The sequence below is a fragment of the Haematobia irritans genome, chromosome 1 (assembly GCF_050003625.1).
Source record: "Haematobia irritans isolate KBUSLIRL chromosome 1, ASM5000362v1, whole genome shotgun sequence".
NCBI classification, from domain to species: domain Eukaryota; kingdom Metazoa; phylum Arthropoda; class Insecta; order Diptera; family Muscidae; genus Haematobia; species Haematobia irritans.
Genome location: NC_134397.1, coordinates 170,218,271 through 170,244,390, shown reverse-complemented (window position 1 = coordinate 170,244,390; position 26,120 = coordinate 170,218,271). Strand labels below are relative to the sequence as shown.

General features: G+C 34.0%; 1 protein-coding gene across 2 annotated transcripts in view; it reads left to right on the top strand.

The window, feature by feature from the left end:
- The window catches only part of LOC142222132 (uncharacterized), a 287,542-nt gene that overhangs the window by 244,549 nt on the left and 16,873 nt on the right, over positions 1-26,120 (top strand). The window lies entirely within an intron of this gene.

Below are 26,120 nucleotides of genomic sequence, written 5' to 3'. Positions count from 1 at the left end.
GTTTTTCCGTTCTCAGTGGTTTTTATTTTAAATTTAAAAAACACATTTTCCTTCAACATTGCATAATTGGTAATAATATTATTGACATTTAAAAATATTTCCAAAGGAATTCGGTTGTGATTATCAATTGAAAGTGGTGAATACTTTGTGCGTATCGAATTCGATCAAAATTTTTCAAAATAGAGACATTTAGTTCAGGTAACTATTTGACTTGTATTACAAACAAAAATCTATAATAATAAGCGCCAAATGGTAGAAGGAACTATATAATAGTTGTAAATAAAGTAAATAGATTGACACAACTGTGATTTCATTGTAAATGCAGAATTTTCATTACAACAATCGATTTTCAACCAATATCATCTCTGTGTGTACCCAAGGTTTCATTACGAAAATATTCGGCATTTATTTTGGTTCCATGTTCGATAAATACGAGCGGGGAGTGACCTTCTACTATTATGGCGGCCAACACCATTACCACCGGCAGTACTTGAGTTCTGGTGGCCGATCGAACTCGTGTATATTTTTGAAATGACTTCTCATCGACTTTCAATTTGAAATGACTTCTCATCGGAGAAAATCAAATCAATTTTGATCAATTTTGCGCAAGCGAAAGAAACTCTACGGCTCTTTCCTGTCCAAATTTTGCGCATTTCGATCAAATGTGGCCTTCAATTTTCGGATTATTTCTGACATAGCTACTGTTTTTTCGTCCAATTTTTGAACGATGCAACGCTGTATCCAAAACTCGCAGATAATATTTCTAAAATAGCATGCATTTTATTGATACTTAGAAGCGCTTTATTTCGACAGTGTTTCTTAAGAACAAAGAAAACATTTTGGAACAGCTTAAGTAACAGTTATTAAGAATATTATATGCGGGTTTCCACGTTAACTAAAAGAAAACTTCTTTGATCTAAAATTTCTTTTGCGATGAAAAATTGGTTTTGTACCATTGAAAACATTCATCCAGATTGGCAAAATTCAAAAAGTTTTACTATTCAACTATTTTAATTTTTTTTCTTTTGTCACACTGTAGTTGACACAAACAAAATTTACTTTTTTCATTTGCCTACAATAGATCCAATATTTGTCAACAAAATATGCAAATGTTTGCATCATAAACTATTGGTAGTGAGAAATCAATATGTCATTCAAACATTTTTGAAACTATCTTCTAATATTTATTATTCTTCTTTGTCTCATTCTTTTTCAATTGCAATGCTGAAAACAAAAGGACATATGGCTTCAGCATTAGAGTTTTTTCAAAGGCGAAGGCATATTTTCATCAAAAATATGCCTTTTTTGGATACTTCCGGGGTATAATGTTCTTTGTTTTATGAGAACATGCAACATGTTTGCAAGTATTTTTCACAATCTAACGAAGAATTTGTATATTAATTGTTGTCTATAAAGTCAAAGCTATGTTTAACCAATATTCCATTTAGCGAAAATCCAATTTAACAAACGGCCAAATTTTTAACATTGACGGTCATTTTATTGTAGCTCCGTTAGGCTTTAACTGCCAGTTAACAGAAAGTACATTACAAATATCTTCTCTCCGGTTAACTTTAACTGAAAAATTTTCAGCAGTTAAATTTCTAACTGGCATGTGGAATATATACACGCAAAAAAATAATTCTTTCCTCCCAAACGAAATTTTAGACAAACAAAGTTCGTTTCTCATTTGCTTTTCGCTGTAAGGAAGTGTATTTGGGAGAAAAGTATATACTTTTTGTGATAAACGTTTATTCTTTTCCAGGATGTAAAAACAATTTCATAAGAACAAACTAAAAAAAAAACATTGTTTTCTTGCTAATTGCATTTTCCCTCACATCTTTCTCACATCCACGATGTTTTTTAGTTCTTAACAACTTTTCCTGTAATACCAACAATGTAGAAGAAATTATACGATTTTATAAATTTTTAAATTTTTTTTACCTTTCGCCTGGACGGAGAATCGAACCGCGGACCATGCACTTTGTAAGCCAACACACTAACCACTGAGCTATGTACCTTTTATGGTCATCAATAGATAAATATCCATATACGTTATATTTATATAGCATAGCTTGCGGCGCCCACAAACAAACATTTAGTTTGGCACCGTGGTGCAGTGGTTGCTACGTCCGACTTGCATGCCAAGGGTCGTGGGTTCGATCCCTGCTTCGACCAAAGTTTTTTTTTTTAACAATTATTCCAGATATGTTCGTAAGATTCCGAAAAAATGTTCAACATTACATTGTAGTATATTAAATTTTGAACTGTAAAATGTGTCTTATGAAAGACCTAAAGTCAGAAAAGAACAGTGTTTGATATAAACGAAATGGACTGTGTTGTTGTTTCAAAAATAACTTTTTTTATTGAAAAAATAAAAATTTTGTAACAAACGAATTTTTTTGGTGATAAAAGTTTAAAATTTTCGAAGCAATTCAAAAAACTCTACACGTTTTCACGTTTTCCAAACGTTTTTTTTCTTTGCGTGTAGACAAGATGACAGATATGTCGATAAATAACGAGCAAAATTTACGTTTGATTTGACGAAAACGTTTTTAATCTTAAGAAATTAAACAACGAAAAGCAGCAATATTGCATAGCAATATTTGGCGATTATGAGAATGGCTTAAGTTCTTCTGAAATGTCCACAAAGTACGGTATTCGCAAGATATTTAGATTCCATCAAATGTTTGCATACACTTATTGAATGACCGGGAAACTAGGTAATGTTAGGTTAGATAGAGTGGCAGCTCCGCTACGGGAAAGGGATGTACCCCAGAACCGGTACAGGACTTCTCCCTGGTATGAATGGACAAGTCCCAGTTCTAGTCGGAACGTATGGAAGAGGCCGGCCACTTTAACACGAGTTTGACATTGGCGGGGTAAATTTACACTTTAGGGTACGGCTTGTACTCATTTCAAAGGACATCACCTGTGAGAACTTGTAGGACTAGACAGGTCCTCATGAACCAGTCTGGGACAAACCCTTAGGAACCGGTATTATTTCGAGCATCCAGAAAGGAAAAACTTTTAGAATATGTTGACCCATAGGTATTTTCCATTTTCCTCTTATTAATGAGTGCTACCCGATTCTATATTTAGCTCAATGATAAGGAACCTCCTTCTTATAGCTGAAGAGAAACTATAATACACAGGAATGTCAGCATCATTACTGAGAGAGATAAACTATCGCTGAAAAACTTTTTTGGTGCTCGGTCGTAACGATAATCTAGCGTTGATAGTACATATATGCCGACAGGAGCAGCAGATTAATGGTGTATGTAGGACGTTTTAGGAAGATTCTACTATGAACGATTTTGGCAACAACGCGATTGGCAACAAATTAGAGAATTCGTCTAAGAAGTTAGAGCACACATCAAGGCGAATATTGACATGGGTGTATATAGGCCCTCATGAGACATCTTGGTTCCTCTTTTCAATCTAACCTAACCCAAATATATCAAGTTCACCAGTTTTAAAGGATTATTTAAACTAATATTTTTTAAGTGCCTCTGTAGTATAATTTTGCCAAATGCTTATGAATTTTTACTTATCTGATAAAAAATTACGTTTTTCAATAAAAGTTAACATTAATATTCCCGTTTGATTTAACAAATTTTTCTAAATAGCGAAAGGGCCTGAAAATATATTGTTCGTTAAACCGAGATTGGACTGTATTTTTTTTTTTTTAATTGCGTCATTTTTATACCCTCCACAAAGGGGTATTTTAAATTTGTCATCCCAATTTTAACACAACGAAATATTGGTCTCAGACCCCATAAAGTGTATATATTCCGGGTTGTGGTGAAATTCTGAGTCGATCTAGCGTTGTCCGTCAATCCATCTGTTGAAATCACTCTAACTTCCGGAAGATACAAGCTATCGACTTGAGACTTTGTACAAGTAGTTGTTATTAATGGACGGTATTGTAAATGGGTCATATCGGACCACTTTTAGATATATACTTATCCCAGATTTGACTTCTTTAGCCTCTTGGAAGAGCAAATTTCGTCTGAATCAGCTGAAATTTTGATACGTGATGTAAGTATATGCCATCTAACAACCGCTCAAAAATTGGTTCAAATCAGTCCGGAAGTCCGCAGCCTCTTGGAAAAATAGCGCGATTACGCATAACCTAAGTTTTGAATGTAGTATTCCTTGCGATATTAAGTAGTAGTAAATACATTTTCCCCGGATTTATAAATGTTAAAGACAACTTTAAACCTATATTTACCATTTAAATTCTTCCCATACACTGTCAATATATATATATATTTTTTTTTTGAGTATGGGAGTTAGACTTTTGGCAGCTCATAAATGAAAAAAGCTTGAGGTGGTTTTATTAAAGATTTGAGTCGATTTTCGAAAATATCAAAAATCAATTAGTAAAATTTTTCAAGTCAAGAGATCGATTTGTTAAAAAGTAGGTTTTCGTACACCTTTTTATTAGTCGAGAAAAGACAAAAACTGCGAAGTCCGTTCATGAAATCGAGAACACTCGTTCGTTTTTTTTTTCTTTTGTAATGAAGATTCGTTCCCGATTTCCAATCAAATAATATGTAAACTCTTCGCCATCAAATAGGGCCCCGCATGTAACACAATAAACATCGTAGCAACATCTCACAAAACATCCCTCTAGTTGTCCTAAGAAATTTCACCCACTCCAAAAAAGAAGCAACTTAATGTTGTTTGCCACATACAAAATATGTGCGATTCATTGTAACCCACCAAAGATAGGACACGTCCTTAAGACGTGCTCAAGTTTTTGACTGCAAGGATATTTTTTTCTTTTTAATACAGAGACAACATTTGCCACGTAGTCACCACTTCCAAAAGAAAAAAACGAAATGCAACTGATTTGTAGTACATTAAAATGTAATTACAATTCCAAATGTAGTTGTAGTTAATGTAAAACGACAAAATATTGCAACCTTGGTTATTGCAAATTCAATAAAAATTGAGTTTTAAAAAATCGATCGAATTTTGATTTGGTACATCAACTCCAATGCTAAACTTCAAGACTACATAAATATGCTTTAAGACAAGCTGTTAAAATTGGAAATTGTGTTATTTTGTCATTGACGAAATTTTCTTATTTCCTTTTTTTGCCCTTTTTCACACCTACTAACTTGCTATCAGCGTTAGTTGGCAACACATAATACATTCAGCTATTTTCCATTTCCATTTTGTTTTCCTTTTCCTTACCAGTAGTAAATATTTTTTTCTATGAATAAAAAATGAGCTCTCATGATTTAACATAACCACATTATAGATGCATGCACGCCAACAACTAAAATCTGGTAAAACAGTAGGGAATTTAGGAAACGCAATGTTGTGATAGTGAAATTACAAATAATATTGCAGGTTGGTGAAACAAACCAAATCTTGTACATGAAGTGGAAAATATTTGTGGAATACTGTGGTTATAACACAGGAAAAAATGCAATTAGCTGAAATTTCTTTATACAAAGAGAAAAAATATTTCCAATTAAAAAGTTGATTGGAGTTGGAAAATTAAAAAAATAACTGATATAATAATCTTTTCATTGATTTATTAAACTTGAACTAAAATCTAAAGAAAAAAACTCATAAGAAAGTATAAACATTTGTAAGATTATAAGAAAGTTATTTCATATAAAGGAAAATAGTTATAAATATAACACAATAATAATAAATAATAATAATAAAACAATAACATAATAAAAATGTGATTGTTTTTTTTTTTAAGTGAAAAAAATTAAACCAATTAAAAAAACTAACTGAAAGTGCCGGAAAAAATCAATTAATTTTTTAATCAAGTATATTTTTTATTTAAAATTAATGTTGTGATTGAACATTTTCGTGATTGAACCAATTTCGGTCTGGCCGAACATACGGCTGTATGACTCTTATTATATCCTCCATCATGGATTGCGCAGAAAGCTCTACTAAAGACTGTCATCTACAATCGAATTACTTGGGTTGTCTTAACCCATATGGAAGCAGTATAAAGCATTAAGTACCAGTATAAAACAATTATGTTGTTTATCGGTTTATATAGAGGAGACTATAAATAATTATGAACTTATATTAACCAATTTTCGCACGGTTGTTAGAGGGCTAAATTTCAACCGGATCGGATGAAATTTGCACCTGCAGGAAGCGCGGGAAATCAAATCTGGAGACCGTTACATATGGGGCCTATATATAATTATGAGTCGATATGAATACATTTTTGCATGGTTATTAGAGACCATATACTAACATTACATACCAAATTTAAACCGGATCGGATGAAATTTGACCTTGGGGAAGCTCCGCAAGCCAAATCTGGGGATCGGTTTATATGGGGGCTATATATAATTATGGACCGATATGGACCAATTTTTGCATGGTTGTTAGATACCATATACCAACACCACATACCAAATGGCCCATTTGCAATACCATCCGACCAACATCAATAAAAACTACTTGTGCCAAGTTTCAGTTCGATAGTTTTTCGTTCGGAAGTTAGCGTGATTTCAACAGACGTACGGACGGACATCGCTAGATCGACTCACCAGGACACAGAAACAGAATATATATTATTTATGGGGTCTGATACCAATATTTGGATGTGTTACAAAAAATAAAAAATCTGTGCCGGAATGACCGACATAGGCAGAAAAAAATAAATTTAGCTCCTTTACAAGCAAATATATTGAGTTCTTGATTATCCAATAATCTCTTAAACTATGCATAAAGGGACCAAAGAATTTGTTGTCTAAATTCGGTGAAAAAGTGTAACCCTAGGGTAAAACTTCTTCTTCCTTAATTGTCCTAAAGCCCACATTATAGAGTCCTCCGAAAGAATAGTGTCCTAAAAATATCCTTACTTGTATTCTCCGCTTCTTTGGCTCGGAATCAATACCAAAATTTTTAAAGTAAAGACAAAATCTTTGGAACCGGGCATGCATTTTTTTCAGTGCTGTAGTTCATTCTTACTATTTTTGGGAAACGTACGAAAATGTTCTTATTGAATTTATGTGTACGGTCATTGAACTTTATACCCACGTTTAATTAATAAAATGTTTAAGACATACTTAAAAAAGTAAGATTTCGCTAAGCTGTGGAATATTTCGAAGAAAATAATAAAATTTAACTACTAGCAAATAATTTTTTCCCATAAAAATAAGTTAATTTTAGCGCTGGTTTAACTACGGAATTTTTTTCTGTGTATGTAGTTTGTCTCGGTTCATATCGGATACACCGAAAGAATAGTTTTCGTTTGTTTTTCATATCAAAAAAAGGGAAAATCATTGCACAGCTTATTATATATTCAGGCTTATGTCCTCTTAGAGAAACTGCCTTATCAGAAAGGGAAATTTCGTTTGTCTAAAATTTCGTTCGGAAGGAATAATTTTTTTCTTTAGGTGTAGTCGAATCCAAACAAAATTAGTTCTTTCCTACTTAACTATGAAATAAGTCTCCTATTTCCAATAAAATCGATTTGGTCAATATTATCTAGACCTTACTCGAATTTACTACCAAAATTAATGTTCAAACCATATAAATAAATCATTTGGCTACTAATATTTCAATTTAAAACTGAAATATTTATAGTCAAAGATAAAGAAAGGTCATGTATATGCTCACAAAACATCTCTTAGGTCAGGAAACATTTCCAAAAATAACAAAAAAATACTCCAAAAATTATTATTCTCCTCATCTCTTGAAAACATCTGTATTACCATACAGATAATCGTCATCATCGACATCCTGATTATTACCAACATGATTATCAGCACCTATATGGACATTTTCGGTTGTGATTTAAATCGCTTTGGTTGATTGCCTCCATTTGAAAATATCCTTGCAATATGAAAACACATAGCAGCATTCAACTCGACTCAATGATAGCCACGTCGTCCAACATCTCTCTGTCTTTCTCCCATAAAAGGAACTCATTCTACTATGAGTCCAAAACAGATAGACGGCTCCCATTATCATGGTCATAAAAACAAGAACCCTTGGCCCGGATATGGCCATTATTAAAATTCAATACGTCGGAAATTTAAACATGAAAATTTATACTCTGTACATGTTGAAATTGAACATTTTTCATTCAGCCACCAATTCATACAGACAACGTGAAGTATGTAGAGCGCATAAAGAAAAAACAAACAAAAAACACAGAGACCTCCAATTGAAGACAGTTCAAGAAACAACAATAAAACATCAGTCTGTTCGCAATGTATCAAGTATCAATATCGGCGATACAAAAATACGAATTGAAGAGGAAATTTTTCCACGAATTGAATCCCATCAATATATGGGAGGGGGCGTATATGCATAGATTGTTGCCCGTATTGGTGATGTATGGTAAATATATATAGGGAAAGGATATATGCTACAAGAGGGTTGTTGTTCACAAAATTGTCTCAGTCACTCAAAGTGATGCAAAAATATTTCTTGTGAAACGTTGCATTTTCTATGCGAGGATAGAGAAAAAGGAAGTGGGTAATAATATAATTTAATAATAATAATTTGAATAAAATAAATTATTTATTAATTAAATTAATTCAATTAATCAAAGGTTACTTATTGTATAAATGTATGTAAAAACAAAAAAAAAAATTAATTTTTTAATTGAAATGTCTTAAATCACAGAAATGATGGTATCAATTAACAAATTAATTTAAGGTCAATTAAAAAATTAATTGATCCAATTAAAAAATTAATTGATACCATAAATTTTTGTGATTGATTTTTGTTTCAATTAAAAAATTTGTTGAATCAATTCAATGAATATTTTTTGAAACTTAATTAAAATGTTTATTGGAAAAATGTTTGTGAAATTTTTTTCTGTATATATGAACCAATGAGTAGTATGAAACCAATTATTTGCGAATACAATTTTCACTAATGTTTTTAATTGAAAATATTTTCTTATTTAATTAAAATGTTAATTGGGCTAATTAATATTTTATAAAATTTAAAAATTTTCGATCATTTTCTAAATTGACTTTATTTTTTTTATTTATTAAAGATTAATGTTTAATTGATTACGTTTTAAACTAGAGGTGTGCGCGTGACTGAAATTTCACTCACGCACATTCACGAAGCAAAATGTTTATTCACGCACACTCACGCACGATACGTGTGGTAGCCAATCCCACTCACATGAAAAACAGTATTCACACACGCTCACGCACGAACTACTTATAAAGACTCACACTCACGCACGATTCACGACAAATTCACGAGACCCACGACATTTTTCAAACGGAAATCAGCAGAGGTAACAATTAAAAAATAGAATATAGTTCGAGAGCTAAATTAATTACAGTTAACATACGAGTATGAATTAAATCTTAATTTTTTCGTGAGCGTGATTTTGCAGAAATTTTATTCACGAACAGATTTTATTTCTCACGCACGACATATTTAATTTTGTCCCATTCACGCACATTCACGAGAGTTGCTTTGGATTTTGTTCACAACTCACATGATTCACGCGTGAATCACGCGTGTCACGAAAATTTCGTGTCACGCGCACACCTCTATTTTAAACTTCAATCAAATATTTTGGTGATATTTTTCTGTGTTGTTCTGTGTCTTGTTAGACGATAAATTATGTGAAAAATGCAATAGCGATTGTATATAGCTATCATTAAATAGAAGCTTCGTTAAAATTGTATATTGTCCGTTTTCAAAGCTATGATTGAGGATATATACTTTTTCAATTATGATATGTACCGGGTATGAAATATGCGTTTTTTTCATGTGGTACCCATTTTCCACACTTTTCGATCCTTCCCATAGCTTTTAAACGGTCAGAAATTGTTTGTTGTGCAACATTTAACATTGATCCAATTTGCTTTTGAGTCAAAGTATCATCTCCACCGTGGTGCAATGGTTAGCATGCCCGCCTTGCACACACAAGGTCGTGGGTTCGATTCCTGCTTCGACCGAACAAAAAAGTTTTTCAGCGGTGGATTATCCCACCTCAGTAATGCTGGTGACATTGCTGATGGTTTCAAAGCTTCTCTAAGTGGTTTCACTGCAATGTGGAACGCCGTTCGGCTATAAAAAGGAGGTCCCTTGTCATTGAGCTTAACATGGAATCGGGCAGCACTCCGTGATAAGAGAGAAGTTCACCAATGTGGTATCACAATGGACTGAATAGTCTAAGTGAGCCTGGTACATCGGGCTGCCACCTAACCTAACCATCATCTTCATCCAATTCGGCGTCTTCAAACTTTTTGGTGATGTTCCACGCTCTTCTTTTCTCACATTAAAATCATTATTTCTGAAGCGTTGAAACCATCTTTTGCATGTTGCTTCTGATAGAGCATGGCCACCATATGCCTCGACAATCATTCGATGTGACTCTGCAGGACTTTTCTGCAAAAAAAAAAAAATAATGCTTTCCGGAAATCATTACTTTTTGGTACAAAATTCGATATTTTTACACGAAGAAAAAATATAATGTTGTTTGTTCAATGACTTGATGTATACTAAATATTTTTCACAGATGTCATAGCGATACGGAACAACAAATGTTCCCTATCGAGACTTTTGTATCTTGACACTCACTTCATATCGGTATGTCAATACTAATCCTCATTTGGGTGATAGAATGTTATGAATAAAATGGAGGCAACCAAACTGAAAATAATTCAAAAATGATTTTTTTTTTAATGACATATTTTGTTGCCGTTACTTGGACAATAAAAAATGTTCAAAAAAATATAAAATTTTTTCCTATTGGGAGCGCAAACTATATATGATAGATTTTTTTTAATATTTGAGAATTTATTCCCAAAAAAAATGTAACAGACTTATCCATCGAAGCATTGTTCATCGCTAGCCACAGCAGCTGGGGTAGGACTCCCCATTTGAGTGTTTCCAAATAAGTTTTTTGCAACAATTGGGTAAATCACCTTGCCATACCTTTCCAAATATAGTTGCCCCATTATAACGCAATGCTTGGCTTAAATACATCAATTGAATTCGGTACAAGCCTCTTGTGATCGTTCCACTCGGTTACCAGCTGGTCCCATTAAAAATCCACAACATAAGCTTCTTTTCTTTGATACTCGGCCGCCAATGTCGAGGATTAGCGTATTTTCAGCAACAGTTACGATGTAATAAAAAACAAGTATATACGGCCGTAAGTTCGGCCAGGCCGAATCTTATGTACCCTCCACCATGGTTTGCGTAGAAACTTCTACGAAAGACTGCCATCCACAAATTTCAACTCACATGGTTGTTAAATATTATATGCTACCACCACGTACCAAATTTCAACCAGATCGGATGAATTTTGCTTCTCCAAAAGGCACAGGAGGTCAAATCCGGGGATTGGTTTATATGGGAGCTATATAATATTATAGACTGATAGGAACCAATTCTTGCATGGTTGTTGGATACCCTATACTAACATCACGTATCAAATTTCAACCGAATGGGAAGAATTTTGTTCTTCCAAGGTGCTCCGGAGGTCAAATCTGGGGATCGGTTTATATAGGGCCTATATATAATTATGGACCGATATCGACCAATTTTTGCATGGGTGTTTGAGGCCATATATTAACTTTACGTACCAAATTTCAACTGAATCAGATGAATTTTGGTCTTCTAAGAGGCTCCGGAGGTCAAATCTGGTGATCGGTTTATATGGTGGCTATATATAATTATGGACCGATATGGACCAATTTTAGCATGGTTGTTAGAGACCATATACTAACACCATGTACCAAATTTCAGCTGGATCGGATGAAAATTGTTTCTCTTAGAGGCTCTGCAAGCCAAATCGGGGGATCGGTATATATGGGGGCTATATATAATTATGGACCGATGTGGACCAATTCTTGCATGGTTGTTAGAGACCATATACTAATACCATGTATCAAATTTCAGCCGGATCGGATGAAATTTGCTTCTCTTAGAGGCCTCGCAAGCCAAATTTGGGGGTCTGTTTATATGGGGGCTATACGTAAAAGTGGACCGATATGGCCCATTTGCAATACCATCCGACCTACATCAATAACAACTACTTGTGCCAAGTTTCAAGTCGATAGCTTGTTTCGTTCGGAAGTTTGCGTGATTTCAACAGACGGACGGACGGACGGATGGACATGCTCAGATCGACTCGGAATTTCACCACGACCCAGAATATACATACTTTATGGGGTCTTAGAGCAATATTTCGATGTGTTACAAACGGAATGACAAAGTTAATATACCCCCCATCCTATGGTGGAGGGTATAAAAACTTTCCTTTGTTGTCTTTGGAGCAAGTATTCGCAAGTAAAAATCGCTTTTCGACAATTCTTCGCTTAAACTAGTGCGGTAGCAAATTTTAATCGATAGGAAATGGCGACATTTTTTTCTGGCGTATAATGTCGATTAGTCCTCATCGAGTAATGACTCCAATTCAGCATCTTCAAACTTCTCCGACTGTCCTGGACGTGCTTTGTCAAAATCATGCTCGTTGAATGAAAATGCCTCCGTCTTCGTCGAGGTTGATTTTTAATTTTTCTTTCTTACTTGCTATCTTACAAACTATTTCTTAACCTAGTCCCACACTACTTTCTCTTATCATGCCATAAGAGAACATATATCCTGGAAATCCCATACATTAAACTATAGGTAGCATAAATGTCGTAACGTATACACAAAAGATAATACACACATGGAAAATCAATAAGGATGTTTGAGCTATTCACCCAATATCTACAATTCTACCTGCTATAGACATATCTGGTTTACAGTACAGATAGCACCATGTGTTTGCTTACGATCAATGATGTTTGAGAAATTCAAACACTCGTTGAAACCGAAACACCACAGTCTGCATAAGCTTCGAAGAGTTATCGATGCGATACAGCCGCACCTTTCTACAAATCCAAAATTCTCGAAAATGCTGTTTGTAAGTACGAAATGGCAAGTTTCGAGAGCTAAAAAGAACTATGTTATTTACAAACCGGGCATATTATGCCTGATGCGTATATCCATATATGCCAATTTGTTGTCAATCCTCTTACTAATTTTCGAGCCACCGTGGTGTAATGGCATACACAGGTTCGTGGCTTCAAACCCAGTTTCGACCAAACACCAAAAAGTTTTTCAGCGGTGAATTATCGCCTATCACTGATGTTGATGATATTGCTGAATATTTATTTATTTTTTTATTTATTTATTTAAATAAAGTATTCAGTAACAAGAGAGTGGTTCGCGAGTTGTCGTATTACAAAGGACTGAATAGTCTTGTGAGCCTAAATACCTAACCTACTAATTTTGCGCTCCCAATAAAATCCATACCTATTTGCGCTCCCAATAGTAATTACGAAACTGTTTTAAAGGAAATAATCATAAAAAGTACGAAACGTTTTCATAAAAACTGTTAATAATAAAAATTGTTTGGTACTTTCAATGAAAAGTTGTAAAACAATGACACATTTCGTTCTTTTAAACCTTTGACTACCGATGTTCACTACAGAGGGCATTCGAAAACGATACTGAACTCTAAATCCCCACTTAGTTTCGATTTTTTACTGTTATTTTAAAGTAAAATCGTGCCATCTAAAAACCCTATTAATATTTTCAGTATTGATGTGCACTAAAATGCCTTTTTTTAATTCATTAACTATCAACGAAAAATAAATAATTTTGAGACCCATTTTCTACTCTACCACACCTACAATTAATGCATATTCCATGATATACATTCTTAAAATGATCTCTATAGAATTTTCTTATATCTTCATCATTATTGCGAAAAAATTTCCCATATAGTTTTCATTCAATTTATTACGCCAGATGGAAGACCTCACTATAATCTACAATATATGTGTCTTATTAATAAGCATTGTTTCCACAATTGCAAATGTCTATAATCAATCTAAGGCATAATGCTTTAATAACCTTGTAATTCATTTAATTACAAATATTAGAGAATCTTTAAATAACAATGCAAAACAGAGCAAAAGTATAAAAGCCAATCCAAGATTCCAATTACATACTCGTCGCACACCTACTACGTCTTTACGTTCAACACTGCATTCTCATATCACATGCCATAGCATCACTCTAATTTATTCTTTTTCTTCTTTATTCTTCTTCGGAAGAAGAAATTCTATGGAATAAAGAAAAGAAACATCATTCTAATATCAAATGATGGCTGGTTTGTTGAATGACTGACTTACTGGTTCTTGGCTTCATTATATCCACTCAGTTTGCTGATAATTACGTTAATATCCGGTAACCACAAACTATGGGTATACAACTAAAACGAAATTGCATTGCATGTGGCTATTCAGTGGGTGAAGTAGGGTTGGGCCTTTGCCTTCAATTGTGGTTTCAAACATCAAACAAACTGAAATGAAAAAATTAATAAGGAATAGAATCAAAGGAGACAGACAGTATGATGTCCGAACTCAACTCCATAAGCCGAAAGGTATAATTTTTGGGATGAGAGAAAGTACGCGAAAAAAATCCATAATCACTACAATTTGGGGTTGCGTACTTAACAAATCTGAATTAATTCGTTTTTCTAATATCAAAGTCTTTATAAATCCAGTGTTGCCAGTACTGGGAATTTCTCCCCAAATCGGGGATATTTTTCCGTGAATGGGGAAAAAATTTTGAGTTGGAGACTTGGGGATTTGGTGGGGAATTTCCACAAATTTAGGGATTTTTGTTAAGAATTTTCGAAATCTTGACAGCATAAGAAATCAGGTTTTGAGTTATGGTTTATATGAAATTCGTTACTTCTACATGCTCAAAAAGGGGCTTCAGAAAGTACAGAGAGTCTTCAAAATGAAAAACAACTTTCTATTCCAAGAGCTACTCTACAATTTACTCTGTTTCCTAAGCAATTTTTTACTATTGTGAAATTATTTCGTAAGGACTTTGGTCGTAGTGTGGGCCCCTCATCTGCGTACATCACTGATTTGAAAATATATACCAAACATATAGAATAGAGTTCATATCGGGGCAACAACGTCTTTTGATCGATCACCATATTTGATTTATTGGCTATTAAAAGCAAGTTTTCCTCCGTTCAATGGAATTTTGAACGGAGGACTCAACTCCCATTTTTATTTCACGAGCATTTAGATGACGATTTGCATAACATAAGATACGAATTCGATGACTCTTTATATCAATTTTGATGAGGGATTGTATCAAATAATATTTTGAGCACCTGTCTCCTGGTTTTGGATTTTAAAATCTTAATCTTATTTTAACTCGCAAACTGGTATAACAAAAATCGCACATTTTTTCCTCCGTTCAATGGAATTTTGAACGGAGGACTCAACTCCCATTTTTATTTCACGAGCATTTAGATGACGATTTGCATAACATAAGATACGAATTCGATGACTCTTTATATCAAGTTTGATGAGGGATTGTATCAAATAATATTTTGAGCACCTGTCTCCTGGTTTTGGATTTTAAAATCTTAATCTTATTTTAACTCGCAAACTGGTATAACAAAAATCGCACATTTTTTCAATTTTCAAATTATTATGGATTTTTTACAACCGATACTATAAGGACAAGTTTCTTTGATATGTTACAAATTTTAGACGTTTAAACTAATTAAAAATTGCATAAGACCTTAGAAACCTGGCGGTAGGTGCAAAATTTTTATTTGATATAAATCGACCTATTTTAATATTAAGACGAAATATTTCCTAATAGCACGATGATATAAGAACATTTTACAACAGGACAGTCTACTACAAAGGAACATACCGATATCCCTTCTCTCGCCAATAGCCAAGGCACTTGAGGCACTACTACTCCCCAGCCCACCATCAACATGGATTCCGTGAGGTACATAGCACGACGACAGCCTTGCATGCCATTTCAGCACTTATTAATATGGGACTCAATCAGCCCAAGCCGTGTCATAAGACGGTACTCGTGGCGCTTGACCTATCGAAGACATTCGATACGGTCAACCATGCCACACTATTCGAAGACATCGAGAATACGTCCCTACCGGTGGACGCCAGTCGTACGTGGAATTCAGGGACAAGAAGTCAAAACCCCGTAGAGGGAGGGGTGATATCTCCGGCACTTTTTAATCTCTACCTGTCCTCGATTTCACCCCCTCCTGAGGGCGTCGAGATTGTATCATATGTGGACGATTGTACTATCATGGCATCCGGGCCCATTGTTGATGACATATGTGAGCGATTGAACGTCTACCTCGCTGTTCGTACCATTTATTTCATATTTGACACATTTTTTTTAAGAGAATAGTGGATCATCTATGTATTATAAGGTCTATGGTCGGAAGTACGCAGGCAGTTGAATATAAGAAACGATTCTCGGGGTCACATTCGACAGCCTTTTTAAGTTGCAGTGGCATGGGCAGACATGCCACTGCAATTTGTGACAAGCTCCGCGGTGGAAACAAGGTCCTCAAGTCGCTTGCCACTTGGGGAGGGGACAAAGAAACCTTGTTGACTACAGTGGTAAACTATACATCGTAGCATATTCGAAGACAATTTCAGAACACCAAAACTTTTTTTCCGTGCACCCTACGACCCCCCGAAATACAATTTATTGTGCTGTGTCGCCATTTGAAGTCCGATCGAAAAGAAACGCATATCGTTGTTCGTAGTTGATCAGGGGCTATATTTCGTGCATTGGTCATTTTTGACTCCGACGTCAAATTTGATTTTTAATTTTTTTATTTCGCTACGTATACACCTAGGTTAGGTTAGGTTATGTGGTAGCCCGATGTATCAGGCTCACTTAGACTATTCAGTCCATTGTGATACCACTTCTCTGTTATCACTGAGTGCACTTCTCTGTTATCACTGAGTGCAGCCCGATTCCATGTTAAGCTCAATGACAAGGGACCTCCTGTTTATAACCGAGTCCGAACGGCGTTCCACATTCCAGTGAAACCACTTAGAGATGTCACCAGCATTACTGAGGTGGGATAATCCACCGCTGAAAAACTATTTGGTGTCCGGTCGTAGCAGGAATCGAACCCACGACACTGTGTATGCAAGGCGGGCATGCTAACCATTGCACCACGGTGGCTCTACGTATACACAAATATGATGCCAATTTCTTATAACCATTATAAAGATCTTAACAAAATATTAAACTTTTGCTTTTGAAGTATTTACTTATATTCATAAACAAAAAAGTTACAGAGATTTTAAAAAGTCAATATGTCACCCTACACACCACCAAATAGAACGCTGCCGTTAGAACTACAATAGAATGTCTCCACAGTACACCCCTGGATCACCTTTATGCGGAGACCAAGACCATCCCAGTGCGTCGACACAATTACATGTTGTCAAAGCAGTACCTCTTGGGTTTCGATAGGAACCCAAGAGGTACTGCTTCTTGTCATCTAAACATGGATGGAAAATACAATTTTTAAGAAAGTACAAAAAAGGTATTTTTTGAGCGGAAAGGTACTTTTTACAAAAATCTCACTGGAAAATTATTGTCACGAGACTAAATTTTAAAGAAAATAAAATTTTGACAAAATTTTCTATATAAATAAAATTTTGACAAAATTTTCTATATAAATAAAATTTTGCAAAAATTTTCTATAGAAATAAAATTTTGCAAAAAAAATCTGTAGAAAAAAAATGTTGCAAACTTTTTTCTATAGAAATAAAATTTTGCAAAAATTTCCTATAGAAATAAAATTTTTACAAAATTTTCAATTGAAATAAAATTTTGACATTTTCTACCGAAATAAAAAATCGATAATATAGAATCGCATTCTTTTTTGACAAAAACATTCTTGAAGATCAATAAAATCCTGTTTTTGACTATGTCTTTTACAAAATCGAGATTTTCTTCCCACATGAACATGTCTGTTTTGCCATATTTGTAAAAGACTATTAGCAAATAAGGTTGATAAAGACTTTCTAAAATATTAAAATATTTTGTCAAAGATACTGTACCATAAATCGGATATCGACTCAAAAATGTCTACACAAAAGGTACTAAATCATTCGCGGGGGTACTACGGTACTGACCGGGGTGAAAAAGTATTGAAAAAAGTACTATAGTACTGCATTTTCCATCCCTGCATCTAAATCACCATCTTGTGGATAGGCAACCTCCAACCAGGAATGTAAGGATTGATCTTCACCTTCTAGAGCGCGAGATCCAGCGTTATAAAAGAGATTCTCTAGATCAGGCAGCATACCAGACAGGTCTGAACAGGATTCACGAGGATAATATATCTGAAGCGGTGAAAAGCTTCAAGGTTAATCCTGTTCTCGGAGCTCGACCACCGCCCATACCATCGGAGGAGAGAGACCTCCCACGGCAGGGTAGTTTTGGTCCAACTAAGATCAAGCAATTGCAGCCGACTCAATTCCTACTTATCAGTGATTGATATCAGCGTAGCTGATGTGTGTCCCATCTGTAATCAAGGGTCACATGGCACTCGTCACCTATTCGCTTGCCGAGCTAAGCCTACCCGTCCCACCACAAAATCACTCTGGACACACCCCATCCTTGTCGCAGAGTTCCTTGATCTGGCTACTAATTGAACTACCAAAGCATAGAACAAAATGGATGAAACTACATTAAAAACTCTTACAACAACAACAACTACTACAAAGGAACATTGATTTTACATGGGATCAAAGTAAATGCGAATAATTTGCAAGCTGCAATTATGAGTTGTGCATTTACGAAAGTAAACAGCAGTCGACTCTATGGCTGATTTAAGATGATTAATATTGGGGTTTGTTCTCTAATCTCGAAATATAAAAGGCAACCGTCGTAATATTGCTTGTTTTTGCATTTTAATATTTTGTTAGTATCATCCCAGGAAAAAAAAGCTTAGCCAAAACATAGTAACCATGTTCTTTTTGGATCCCGAAGTGATGTATAATTGTCTCAGAAGCAATGCATTTTATATGGCCTTTCATACGGCGGTAGTCTTCTTTTTAAGTATTCACTGCATTGATTTCACAATAGTTCTTCAGATTTGATGCTCTTTCAGTATTTCGCAAATATAAGCTGATTTAATGACAGGAAGTTCATTTTCCATTGAATTTTGGAATTTGAAACAATTTGCCATCAACATGTACAAAATAATTTTGTTATGTTATAGAGATCCATAACCTCATGTAACCCCCACAAATCCACAATCTCTAATAAGCTCTATAGTAAACAATTTCCAGCCTTAATCCCAATCTTGAGCGACCTGAAGCTGTGTAATTGTAATCCATGACTCCCGACACCCCATGAGTCATGCTGCTATAAGCTATTGTCTTTAAAATAATTTCTGGTATGCAATCTATGGTGAAGAGTTATTATACAGAAATCTGCATGGGATGCTATGCCCATAGAGCTGCGTCAAAAAAAAAAAACAGTCATTCTATTTGCAGGCAAACTATAAGTTTTTAACTTTCCACTATTATTTTTATGACGTATTTCATGGTTTTTTTTTTTTTTATTCTAAAAAAGTCTTAAATTTTTGTGATGATTATTTTTTTTTAGAAAATACGAAATTTGTTTTTATTTTAATATGCCATAAAACCATGACAATGGCATCTATCAAAACAGAAAATGTGAATTACATTAGGGATTATCTTCGTTCGTTTTTCTTCAGTGCTTTTAGCCACTCACATAGCTTTGTTTTTGTACCACTCTTGTCCTTTTTATTCTTAATATTTATTTTGTTTTTCTTGTTTTGTTGCCATACACAAGAACTTTTGAAACAATTGACCCAATTTCAACATTTTTCTTGTGTACTTTAACGAAACACACAAAAAAACAATTTTTGTTATTGCTATAATTTTTTAAGAGTTTTTTTCTCCTCCTTTCATTGTTTTAACTTGTTCTGTTTTTCGGTAGAAAATAACTTTGCTTAAACTTAAAGTTGCAAGAAAATTAAAAACTTTCTTTTATGATATACGAGTAATGTTTGCGGTTATATGAGCTGAGAGAAAGATATAATTTTTTATAGTTACTAAATTTCCCAAAACATTAAACATTACAATTATAAATGCTGTAGCAAAATTGCAATTTTGTAAATGTATACAATACGAGAAGTGTGGTACATCAGGGCGTGTAATGAACATAAAAAATCATATAACGTATACGCCTTTGACTTCTTGCATTTCATTCGTTTCAGGCATTGAACATTTTACAAAACATGGTTCTTAAATAGAGAAACATATGAGGTCTTTGTATTTGGTATAGTTAATTCTACAATTTTAATTGGATTTTCTTCGATCTCTTAGTTTCTAATAATAAATTGATTTTATATTCTAGCTCGAAGATCTTTACACCATATAAAGGCTATAAGCACATCTCATATAAGAAAGAAAAAAAATATAAGAATGTTTTACAAAACACCATGTATTGTTGGTGGGGAAAATTATACGTATAAGAAAAACGTTTACAAGCAAAAAACTTATAAAGGAACAATTTGACAATCACGCCAGACGACATCCGTTACAAATATTCGAGTATTCAATGTTCGCTTTCAAATTCTCCGAGAAAATTGCTAGCTCCACTAATGGTTGGAAACTATAACATATTTAACATACAAACCCAGCCATGTTATTAAGATTTTTATACCCTGTTCCACAGTGTTATAAGTTAGTGCATATGTTTGCAACACCCAGAAGGAGACGAGATAGACACATGGTGACTTTGGCAAAAATGCTCAGGGTGGGCTCCTGAGTCGATATAGCGATGTCCGTCTGTCCGTGAACACATTTTTGTAATTAGGTCGCAGTTTTAGTCCAATCGACTTCAAATTTGGCACAAGTATGTGTTTTGGCTCAGAATATATCCCTATTGATTTTGGAAGAAATCGGTTGAGATTTAGATATAGCTCCCATATATATATATATATATATATATATATATATATATATATATATATATATATATATATATATATATATATATATATATATATATATATATATATATATATATATATATATATATATATATATATATATATATATATATATATATATATATATATATATATATATATATATATATATATATATATATATATATATATATATATATATATATATATATATATATATATATATATATATATATATATATATATATATATATATATATATTTCGCCCGATATGGACTTGTATCGTCCCAGAAGCCAGAGTTTTACCCTAATTTGCTTAAAATTTTGCACCAGAAGAACAATTAGTACTATAGTCAAGTGTGCCAAATTTTATTGAAATCGGTTCAGATTTAGATATTGCTCCCATATATATCTTTCGCCCGATATGGACTAATACGGTCCCAGAAGCCAGAGTTTTACCCCAATTTGGTTGAAATTTTGCACAGGGAGTAAAATTAGCATTATAGCTATGCGTGCCAAATTTGGTTGAAATCGGTTCAGATTTAGATATAGCTCCCATATATAGCTTTCGCCCGATTTACACTCATATGACCACAGAGACCAATTTTTTGCTCCGATTTAGTTGAAATTTTGCACAGGGAGTAGAATTAGCATTGTAGCTATGCGTGCCAAATTTGGTAGAAATCGGTTCAGATTTAGATATAGCTCCCATATATATGTTTTTCTGATTTCGATACAAATGGTCAAAATACCAACATTTTCCTTGTAAAATCGCCACTGCTTAGTCGAAAAGTTGTAAAAATGACTCTAATTTTCCTAAACTTCTAATACATATATATCGAGCGATAAATCATAAATAAACTTTTTCGAAGTTTCCTTAAAATTGCTTCAGATTTAAACGTTTCCCATATTTTTTTACTAACATTGTGTTCCACCCTGGTGCATTAGCCGACTTAAATTTTGAGTCTATAGATTTTGTAAAATTCTATCAAATTCTGTCGAAATCGAGTGATATTTAAATGTATGCATTTGGGACAAACCTTTATATATAGCACCCAACACAATTGACGGATGTGATATGGTATCGAAAATTTAGATCTACAAAGTGGTGCAGGGTATAATATAGTCGGTCCCGCCCGACTTTAGACTTTCCTTACTTGTTATGTCTATATAAACATGCCCGGTTCTAAAGATTTTATAATATTGATTTTGGTCAGGATGGAGGGTATAAAACTATATTTTTTATACCCTCCACCATAGGATGGGGGTATATTGACTTTGTCATTCCGTTTGTAACACACCGAAATATTGCTCTAAGAACCCATAAAGTATGTATATTCTGGGTCGTGGTGAAATATTGAGTCGATCTGAGCATATCCGTCCGTCCGTCCGTCTGTTGAAATCACGCTAACTTCCGAACGAAACAAACTATCGACTTGAAACTTGGCACAAGTAGTTGATATTGATGTAGGTCGGATGGTATTGCAAATGGGCCATATCGGTCCACTTTTACGTATAGCCCCCATATAAACGGACCCCCAAATTTGGCTTGCGATTGCTTTAAGAGAAGCAAATTTCATCCGATCCGGCTGAAATTTGGTACATGGTGTTAGTATATGGTCTCTAACAACCACACGGATGAAAAAGACTGTTTTTCATATGTTTGGCTATAAACATTATATGTTTGGAACACAAATTTTTAAACACAATATTTTTGAGTGCAAGCATATAATGTTCATAAACTAGCATAACATGTTTGGGACATATATGTTAATATGTTAGAACATATTATGTTTGGGACATAAAATGTTTGTAAATATAATATGCTTGGATGCAAACTTATATTAATTTAGAAATAGCCTATAAACATATATGTGTTTAGTAGCTTGGAGCGCTATTTAACAGGGAGCGATATTGAATTAAGTTGGTGGTTGTTGCTTGTTATTACAAAATTAACATTTTATTTTTCCTTGGGCAATTGATCAGCTACTTCTTTGATCCTTACAAACTGTGTGGTCCGCTGTTCGAATCCCCGTCCGGCAAAAGGTAAAATTAAAATAAAAAAATCATACAATTGAATAATTTCTTCTACAATGTTTGTATTACAGAAAAAGGTGCTAAGAACTAAAAAATCTCGTGGAAGTGAGAAAGATGTGGGGGAATATACAATTGGGCAGAAACAAAATTTTGAGCATTCAGGTCGAAAACCTATGTTGTTAGCACCTATATTACCTGTTTATTTTCATAATTCGTTATGATTGTAAATATATAAATAAATAAATAAAATTTTGAACACAATATTGTTTGGGAGAATTTTTTTTTAAGCATATAATATTTTTGGGTGCAAAATGCTTCCAAACATATTATATGTTCACATAATAACATATTATTTTTTGGAAGACAACATTATTGAATTTGGATGCAAAAATACAAAATGTTTGGAACTTAGACTACCCAAACATATATTGTTTAGACCAATATGCTTTCAAACATATTATATATTGGAAGAGATCAAACATATAAATGTTTGGGCAATACCCAAAAATGTATATGCTTGAAGCAAAATATGTTTTGGAGTATATGTTACAGAAGCGATTTTTTGTGAGCGTGCATGCAAAAATTGGTCAACATCGGTCCATAATTATATATAGCCCCCATATAAACCGATACCCCGATTTTGCTAGCGGAGCCTCTAAGAGAAGCAAATTTCATCCGATCCGGCTGAAATTTGTTATATGGTGTAAGTATATGGTCTCTAATGACCATGCAAAAATTGGTCCACATTGGTCCATAATTATATATAGCCCCCATATAAACCGATCACCAGATTTGACCTTTGGAGCCTCTTGGAAGACCAAAATTCATCTGATTCAGTTGAAATTTGGTACGTAGTGTTAATATATGGCCTCAAACACCCATGCAAAATTGGTCGAAATCGGTCAATAATTATATATAGGCCCCATATAAACCGATCCCCAGATTTGACCTCCGGAGCCCCTTGGAAGAGCAAAATTCATCCGATTCGGTTGAAATTTGGTACGTGACGTTAGTATATGGTATCCACCAACCATGCAGGAATTGGTACATATCAGTCCATAATTATATATAGCCCCCATATAAACCGATCCCCAGATTTGACCTCCGGTGCCTTTTGGAGAAGCAAAATTCATCCGATCTGGTTGAAATTTGGTACGTGGTGGTAGTATATGATATTTAACAAACATGCCATAAGTGGTCCATATCAGTCCATAATCATATATAGCCCCCATATAAACCGATCCCGAGATTTGGTTTTGGAGCCTCAAATTTCATCCCAGTCAGTTGAAATTTGGTATATTGTGCTAGTATATGACCGTTAACAACCATGCCTTAATAGGTCCAAAAATTGGTCCATATCAAGTTCATAATTCTATATAGCCCCCATATAAGCGACCCCCATATTTCAATTCTGGCTCTCTATGTACCGTGCAAAAGTCCATGTCGATTCGTAATTATTTGTAGACATAACTTTTTTGTCTAATATATACCACGTATGGACTAACTCACAATTTAGAAAACGATGTTAAGAAGTTTTAAGTTACCACAACCCAAGTAATTCGATTGTGGATGACAGTCTTTCGTAGAAGTTTCTACGCAATCCATGGTGGAGGGTACATAAGATTCGGCCTGGCCGAACTTACGGCCGTATATACTTGTTCTGTTTATTTGCATCATTTATTATGATTATAAAAATATAAATAAATAATGATTTTTATATTGATTTTGATCCAAAGAAACGGAGAATTGAGGCAAGGGTACAATTATCTTTTAAATTTAAGTTATCCGTACTTGATTCTAGGAAACAAAGCTTAATTTATTCTTTTTTTTAGGTTTTTTTTCTTCATGTGCTATCAATGTCCTTTAAAAAGTATTCATGACAACTTAAATTTCCAAATCAAGACCCGAGTACAAGAAGAAATTATACTTTGTTTCAAAAACATCTCCTATTTTTAAACGCTTTTTTGCATTGTAGTTAAGACACAAAAAGTCAACAAACTTAAAGACGATTTCATTTAAAGAATTTTTCAGAATTGTTAAAGCCAAATTGATTTTCTTTCATGTCTGGCTACCCATTTTTATGTCGAATCACTTAACTATAAAGACAAAACGAGTTCATTGAAAAGTTTATCGACTTTTGGACAAGGAAAACTTCTTTACATCAGAGATATGTGTCTTCCATTCTAAGTATGAAATTCGCAGTCGTATTTTAAGGACATGAAATCTTTGGCCTTACTACAATATTTTTTTGTTTAGTGTAGAATGGGGGGAATAGTAACTTTGTCATTCCATTTTTAACATATCAAAATTGTGAAAATCATGATAACTTCCAAACAAAACAAGTTATCTACTTCAAACATGGTAGAAAAAGTTGGTATAGATGAAGGTTTGATGGTATTGCCAAGGTGCCATTTAGGTATAGCTCCTATATAAACCGACACCTAGATTTGACTTGCCGAGTCTTTTTTTTTGTACAAATTTGCCTCTTGAAAAGGAAAATTTCATTCGATCCGGTTGAAACTTGTTACGCAATGTTATTATATGCCCTCTAATAACCGCGCAAAACTTGGTCCATATCGGTCGTTCATTACATATAGCCACCATATAAACTGACCCCAAGATTTGACTTTTGAAGAGTCATGAAGGAAACTTTTCTATAAACTTCGATTGGATAAGTGATATGAGCAGGAAAATTTTTTGTGCGAAAGCTGATTTATTTACCTATATGTTTGGGTTCCTACGGGGTCGACGGTCCTACAGAGACTGACCCATAGTCTTTTAAAATTGGTCACCTCTGGGTTCTGAAATTTTATTTTAGTTGCCATTTAAGCCGATTTCGATGATCTGCATAGAATTCGTTTGAATCTCCAAAGTGGTGGCATGCGTGTGCATTATCTCTATTAGTTTGGGAAGAGAAAACTTAAAAATTGTTTTATACGGAGTCACTAATATGTAATGCAACAAAGTGGAGTGCAATAATATTTTAATGTTATTGTTCAAAAAAATTGTCGGAAATAACATCAAATTTAAGAATCAAATTCGATTTGCTAGATTTGGCTCTTTTTGGCACAAATTATGGTTTTCAAACAAAAGTCACGAAAGTCGCTGTACTGCATTTTGGACCCTTCCCGGGGAAATTCACCAGGCGCAAATATCCAACGGATTGATTTCCGTAGATTTTGGTGGCCATTGTGGGGTAGACATGAAGCGATTCTTTGTTGACTCGTTCTGAGTGTGTGGTGCTGAGTCCTTTCT